The sequence below is a fragment of the Triticum aestivum genome, chromosome 3A, assembly GCF_018294505.1.
Source record: "Triticum aestivum cultivar Chinese Spring chromosome 3A, IWGSC CS RefSeq v2.1, whole genome shotgun sequence".
Classification (NCBI taxonomy): Eukaryota; Viridiplantae; Streptophyta; class Magnoliopsida; order Poales; family Poaceae; genus Triticum; species Triticum aestivum.
The window spans coordinates 101,487,261-101,495,236 of record NC_057800.1 but is presented as its reverse complement, the minus strand read 5'-3'; the positions used below and the strand labels follow the sequence as shown (position 1 = coordinate 101,495,236).

Sequence of the window (7,976 nt, the reverse complement as noted above, 5' to 3'; positions counted from 1 at the left end):
CAGGCCATTGTGGATCCTTTCAAGAGACTCGATGCACTCTTCTGGAACGCAGTGGCAGTACTTCAAGCGTGGGGACAGAGGAAAGTAGGGAATATTAAACTTCAGATGGCGATTGCCACGACGGGGATCTATCGCCTGGACCAAGTGATGGAAACTAGAGGGCTTACCGAGTTGGAGACGTGGCTAAGAAGAACCCTTAAGTTATCTCTCCTAGGGCTTGCATCGCTCGAGCGCACGATCAAGAGGCAAAGATCGAGACACAAATGGCTCCGTGAGGGAGATGCCAACACCAAGTTTTTTCAGCTGGTCGCCAACGGGAGGAGAGCAAAGAACTTCATACCCCAGGTTAGGCGAGGTGAGGAGATCGCCACTGATCAGAGCCACAAGGAAGAAATTTTCACAGGGGCCTTTCATAACTTGCTTGGCACGGCACAGGCAAGAGCGCACACGCTAAACCTACAGTCGCTAGGCATGAACATGCTAGATCTGGGGTGTCTGGATGTGCTGTTCACGGACGAGGAGGTTTGGTCAGTTGTCAAGGAGATGGCCCCGGATCGGGCTCCTGGACCGGATGGATTTACTGTCGAGTTCTACCAAAGAGCTTGGCCTATTATCAAGGACGATATTATGGCAGTGCTACTCAAGCTTTGCGTCAGAGATGGCCGTGGATTTGCGAGGTTAAATCGTGCGCTGATTGTGCTAATACCTAAGAAGCCGGATGCCCTAGAAGTGGGTGATTATCGACCGATCAGTTTGCCGCATAGTTTCTCCAAGTTGTTCGCCAAACTCCTGGCTAACCGAATCCGACCGTGCATGAAGGACCTTGTGGCCACCAACCAGTCGGCTTTCATTCATGGCAGAAATCTGCATGATAACTATCTGTTAGTGAAGCAAGTGGCTAGGAAAATACACGCCAGAAAGAACAGAGGTGTTTTTCTCAAGTTGGATATCTCCCATGCCTTTGACTCCTTGTCTTGGCCTTTCTTATTTGAAGTGCTCTGTGCCAAGGGATTTGGAAGTCGATGTCTCGGATGGTTGGCGGTGCTGCTGCAATCCTCGAGCACCAGAGTGCTGGTTAACGAAGTACCGGGAAGGAGAATTTGGCATGCAAAAGGACTGCGACAAGGGGACCCGGTCTCCCCTCTACTTTTCATCATCGCCATGGAGGACCTCACGGCCATGATCTCTAAAGCCATGTCTGATGGTGTTTTGAGCTCCTTCACCGGAATTACGGCGATGTAGCACCTATCCATATATGCGGACGATGTGGCACTATTCGTCAAACCTACACCCCAGGATCTCCTATTTGTCCGAGTCACGTTGCAGCTATTTGGAGAAGCCTCGGGTCTGATAGTAAACTACAGGAAATCCTCGACGATCTAGATCTCTCAGGATCAGGAAGACAAAGCAAGAGTCAAGCCGATACTGCAGTGCCCCATTGGAGAATTCCCGTGCAAGTATCTTGGGCTGCAGCTGGCCATCGAGCATCTCACCAAGGCACAATGGCAGCCTCTCTTAGATCAAGTTCGGCACTGCCTTCTGGCTTGGCAGAGAGGTTTATTGCAGAGATCAAGTCAGCTTGTTCTTGTCAAGTCAGTGCTTGAGGCGAGACCAGTGCATCAATTGCTCGTAATGAAGGCCCCAGGTTGGGTTTTGGAGGACATCGATGGATGGATGCGCGCGTTTTTCTGGGTAGGAAAAGATCGAGTTAAGGGAGGCTAATGCGTAGTGGCATGGAGTTCAATCTGTAAGCCAACCTGTTTCGGTGGTCTTGGGGTGAAAAACCTAAGTCTGCAAGCGCTGGGACTCAGGGTGCGCTGGGAATGGTTGCGGCGTACGGACCCGCAAAGGCGTGGCATGGATTGGAGCTTATGGTGGACAACGATGCTAGACAAGTCTTTGACAGTTTGGTACAGATCACCGTGGGCAAAGGAAATAAGGTACTTTTCTAGAGAGATGGATGGATCCATGGCTTCTCCGTCAGAGATATTGCGCCCACGCTGGTGGCCGGTGTGGAAACGAGGATCGGGAATTCCCGTACGGTTGCTCAGGCCTTGGAAGATGAGAGATGGGCACTCGATGTCCAACCACAGGCTTCTTTTGGGGCACTTCTACAAACTGTCCACCTGAGGCATGCAGTCGCCACAGTTCAACGAGATGTGCACATGGAGGATATCTTTGCTTGGCCGCATGACCCTTCGGGCATGTATACAACGAGATCCACCTACGCCAAACTTAATCAGGGCGCGATTAGATCACCTACTGCTGCTGCGATTTGGCGTAGCTGGGCACTGCTAAAGTGCAAGATCTTTGCTTGGCTCGCTGTGCAACACCGGCTTTGGACATCCGACAGATGGACGCGACATGGGTTGCAGGACAACACCTCGCCTTGCTACACTTGCTTGCAGGAGGAGGATACAGTTGAGCACATTGTGGTGCAGTGTGTTTATGCTCGCCAGGTGTGGCACACGTGTTTTGACTCCCTACAAATCAATGTCCTTCCTTCCAATAGCACGGACACACTTGTGGAGTGGTGGCTTAGGGATCGCTCTGGTTTCCAAGGGAAGCACAAGCGAGGTTTTGACTAGGTCGTCATCGACGCGGCTTGGATGCTGTGGAAGCAAAGGAACGCCAAGGTGTTCAATCGACCAGAGCAAGCTAAAGACTACAATGAGCTAGCTAGAGCCATCCTTGAGGAAATCCGCGAGTGGTATATAATTCAGGTGTGGGTGCGGGTGGATTATACCGTTTTTTGCGAGATCACACTTGATTTTCTTGTAGATGGGTGTGAGTGGGTGCTCGAGCGATGGATGTTCGCATCGATCGCACGAATCTTGTAAACTGTCTTTTTCCCTTCTATAAAAATACAGTACGCTATTGGCTTACTCTCGAAAAAAAAACATTCGGCTCAGGTCTTAGTCGGCGTCTGACTGGAGGCAACCCAAAGAATTCTAGTGAGCTGTCCAGCTCGATGGATAAGCCTGAACAGCTCGCCGTTGCTGCCGCCATTGTTGACCAGTGCGTAGAGCGGGAAGACATGGCGGCGTCGGAGCTACACTTCTTGCTGGTACCGCTAGTGGCGCAGGGCCACATCATCCCCATGGTGGACCTAGCTCGCCTCCTCGCCGCGTGGGGGCCGCGCGTCACCGTCGTCACCACACCTGTCAACGCCGCGCGGAACAGAGCCACCATCGACGGAGCCAGGAGGGCGGGCCTCGCCGTCGAGCTCGTGGAGCTCCCCTTCCCCGGCCCGCAGGTGGGGCTGCCGGAGGGGCTGGAGAACCTCGACCAGCTGCTCGACGACGTCAGCAGTACCATGTACCTCGCCTTCTTCCAGGCCGTCTGGAAGATGGCGGAGCCGTTGCAGGGGTACGTCTGTGCGCTGCCGCGCCGGCCGGACTGCATCGTCGCCGACTCGTGCAACCCGTGGACGGCGGGCGTTTGCACGGCGCTCGGCATCCCGAGGCTGATGCTGCACTGCCCGTCCGCCTATTTCCTCCTCGCCGTGCACAACCTGTCCACTCCACGCACGGCGTGTACGACCGTGTCGGCGACAACGAGACGGAGCCGTTCGAGGTGCCGGACTTCCCGATGGGCGCCGTCGGGAACACGGCCATGTTCCGGGGCTTCTTCCATCACCCCGGCGTGGAGAAGGAGCAGCGCGACATTCTCGATGCCGAGGCCACCGCTGATGGCCTGCTGATCAACACGTTAGGCGGCGTCGAGGGGATCTTTGTCGACGCGTATGCGGCGGTGCTCCGCAAGAGGACGTGGGTTCTCGGGTCGACGTGCACCTCTGGCATCTTGGACAAGGACGCCGACGCCATGGCCGACCGCGGCAACCACGCCGACGTCGATGTCGGCCACGTCGTCTCATGGCTCGACGCCCGGCCACCGGCGTGTGCTGTACGTCAGCTTTGGCAGCATCGCGCAGCTGCCAGCGAAGCAGCTCGCCGAGCTCGCGCGCGGCCTCGAGGCGTCAGGGCGGCCGTTCGTATGGGCCATCAAAAGGGCCAAGGCCGGCATCGGCGTGAAGGCGCTGCTCGACGACGAGGGGTTCGAGTCGGATAATATTTGAGAAGGCATATGCTTCGGAGCGCCTCTATCCTGGCTGCATGTATTCCTCGGGATAGACGAGGTCATGGCACGGTCAAAGCTCATCTTCAGGTTTTGCAGTTCATAATCACGTTGGTGTATACAGGTTGTCCACTGTGATCAATCTACGAAGTGGTAGGCCACTGCTCCCCTGACCCTGCTACATGCTACCTAGACAAAAGACACCAGGAAGTGGACAAGGACAAGAAAACTCACAGAAAGTCATTGTGCGCATGCGCGGAAGAGTTCTCTCTCTTTATCTGTCATGTCCTTGCTAGCATTTGGGTTGTGTTGCAGAGAAAGAGGGACGCCGCAGATTGGACCGCCATTAGAGGGCTGGCTACTCCTTAGTTGAGAAAAAATTGTGGGCTTTGAATGAGAGAGAACTTGGGGCTGAGGGAACAACTCGCTTTGAGAAATTGAAGGGAGAGAACCTGTGAGAGGAGTGAGAGAGAGAAACAGTGTCATTCTGAACTTGCTATTTTTTAACTTGAGTGTGAGAGTATGAGAGAAAGCTTTTATTTTCGTAGGTAAAAGAGAGCTTGTGCAGTATATGAGAGGGTGAGAAAAGAGATAGCTTGTGTGAGAGAGATTGAGCATGCATGTGACAGAGTTTTGAAGGAGAGACATGCATGGACCTCATACAATAATGCTTTTGTGCTGGGAGATGCTGGCACTGTGTGGAAAACAACAAAACCCTACAGGTCTACTGCCGGCCACTATTCTTGGAGGAGGACCTACGAAGTAGACCTACAGAACTACTCCTGCTAATCGAGAGTTTAAGCGCCCACAAGTTCTCCTTGCATCTCGAGACACATAACAGTGACGGATGGCCAAGATAGCAGGGCTTCGAAGCATATGCGTGAAAAATCCGCGTCCGGTTCGAGTCGCGCGTGGAGGGCAAGGGCCTCGTCGTGCGCGGGTGGGCGCCGCAGGTGACCATCCAATCGCACCCGGCGGTGGGTGGCTTCCTCACGCACTGCGGATGGAACGCGACGCTGGAGGCCATCTCCCACGGCGTGCCGACGCTGACGTGGCCCTGCTTCACCGACCAGTTCTGCAGCGAGCGGCTGCTCGTGGACGTGCTCCGCATAGGCATCAGGTCGGGCGTCAAGGTGCCCGCCAAGAACGTCCCCAAAGTGGCCGATGGCGTCCAGGTGCCGAGCGGCGACGTGGAGAAGGCCATTGCCGAGCTGATAGATGGCGGGCCCGAGAGGACGGTGAGGAGCTCCAGAGCCAAGGAAGTTGCCAGGGAGGCGAGAGCGGCCATGGAGGAAGGCGGGTCGTCGTACTCCGACCTGACGGACATGATCCGCTACGCCTTGGAGCCGTCGAGAAAAAGGAGCCACGAGAGGGACACAAGCTCGATGACCCATCCTCTCACGGCGGCAGAGCTCCGAAGCAACGACGGCGAGAAGATCGAAGCCGGTGCTCCATTGTCACTACAGTCCTAAGCTGTATAACTCATCATCGGATTGTAAAGCTAGTTTTTTAGGCATTGCAAAGATATTACTAGTTGTTATAAAACTCATATTGTACATGCGCTTGCAAAATTTGGGCAACAAATGTATAAATGTAGTATAGAACGCGAATGAGCTTTTTTTAATCTGATAATAACAAAATTAGTTGCCAAGTATAACAATTTTCATGCTTTAGTTTATTTTTGTCACAAAAAATTGCCGTGTTTGCTAACTAATTTGTCATCTCGTGTTGGATTATGGATGGGCTTAGGCCCATATAAGACACTAATCCCTAGTTAATCTTCAGGCCCATGTATGAGATGGCAGGTGGTGGAAAGTTTAGTCCCACCTTGCTAGTTGAGGAGAGTTGAGATCCCTTTATAAGGAATGCTCTACCACTTGCCATTGGGAGCTTTGGAAGAGGAGTGGTACACGCGCGCTCCTCATCGACACCATGGCTGACGCCGCCGCCGCTAAGAAGAAAGCCACGGACGACACCGAGGCTGCTGCTACCGCCGCCGCGTTGGCCTGGCCAACTGGAGGGTATGATCTGTTCATCCCTCGTTTACTCGTACTTATGCTAGCCGTATATGTGCTGCTCATAAAAGGTTCGATTCTATGTTCTATACGTGCTAGTATGCTTAGGTATCGCTATGAGATGCATACCTTTTATGCCATGCTTATCATTTACTCGTGGATAAGTCTAATCGGAAAAGTGCTAATATTTCCGACAATCCAAAAACCTTATTTTAGGCACTTTTCGATTCAAGGCTTTGCTGCTACTCTGAAACCAGAAAAGTTTACCGGGACGCATTTCAAGCGTTGGCAGACTAGGACCACCTTGTGGCTCACATTGATGAATGTGTTCTGGGTTGATGGTGTGTCCCTCACAGAAACGATTGCTCCTGAACAGGAGAAGGCGTCTAGCACCAATGTGGTGCAGAAGAACTTCCACAAGTTCAAGGGAAAGAACTCTGTCCAGCAGAATACTGCCTTTAAGAAAAAGGGTAAGAAGAAAGACAAAAGGAGAGATGGCTGCTTTACTTGTGGTTCAGATGAACATTGGGTAAAAAAGTGCCCAAACAAGTACAAGAAGCCAGCATAGGACTCCAAGTCTTTGAATGTCACTCTGAGTAACAATGATGCGGCATCTGGGTATGGTAATCTGTTTACCATACTTTCAGTTTGTCAGTCCACCGATTGGTGGATTGACACTGGGGCCAATATTCATGTGTGTGCTGATGTGTCTTTGTTTTCTTCTTACTAGGTCGCACTGTTGGGGAACGTAGTAATTTCAAAAATTTCCTACGCACACGCAAGATCATGGTGATGCATAGCAACGAGAGGGTAGAGTGTTGTCTACGTACCCTCGTAGACCGGAAGCGAAAGCGTTAGCACAACGCGGTTGATGTAGTCGTATGTCTTCACGGCCCGACCGATCAAGCATCGAAACTACGACACCTCCGAGTTCTAGCACACGTTCAGCTCGATGACGATCCCCGGACTCCGATCCAGCAAAGTGTCGGGGAAGAGTTCCGTCAGCACGACGGCGTGGTGACGATCTTGATGTTCTACCGTCACAGGGCTTCGCCTAAGCACCGCTACAATATTATCGAGGACTATGGTGGAGGGGGGCACCGCACACGGCTAAGAGAATGATCACGAAGATCAACTTGTGTGTCTATGGGATGCCCCCTGGCCACGTATATAAAGGAATGGAGGAGGGGAGGGGCCGGCCCTCTCTATGGCGCGCCCTAGGGGAGTCCTACTCCCACCGGGAGTAGGATTCCCCCTTTCCTAGTAGAACTAGGAGCCCTTCCAAATTGTAGGAGTAGGAGGGAAGGAAAGGGAAGGGAAAAGGAGAAGGAAGGAAGGGGGAGCCCCCCTTCCCTAGTCCAATTCGGACCAGACCAAGGGGAGGGGTGTGGCCACCCTTGAGGCCCTTTTCCTTCTTTCCCGTATGGCCCAATATGGCCCAATACGTATTCCCGTAACTCTCCGGTACTTCGAAAAATACCTGAATCACTCGGAATCTTTCCGATGTCCGAATATAGTTGTCCAATATGTCGATCTTTACGTCTCGACCATTTCGAGACTCCTCATCATGTCCCTGATCTCATCCGGGACTCCGAACTCCTTCGGTACATCAAAACTCATAAACTCATAATATAACTGTCATCGAAACCTTAAGCGTGCGAACCCTACGGGTTCGAGAACAATGTAGACATGACCGAGACACGTCTCCGATCAATAACTAATAGCGGAACCTGGATGCTCATATTGGCTCCCACATATTCTACGAAGATCTTTATCGGTCAGACCACATAACAACATATGTTGTTCCCTTTGTCATCGGTATGTTACTTGCCCGAGATTCGATCGTCGGTATCTCAATACCTAGTTCAATCTCGTTACTGGCAA

At 52.5% G+C, this 7,976-nt stretch overlaps 1 pseudogene; it reads left to right on the top strand.

Moving 5' to 3' along the window:
- The first annotated feature begins 2,866 nt into the window (after positions 1-2,866).
- Positions 2,867-5,825, top strand: LOC123058029 (UDP-glycosyltransferase 73C5-like; annotated as a pseudogene).
- Positions 5,826-7,976: the final 2,151 nt, after the last annotated feature.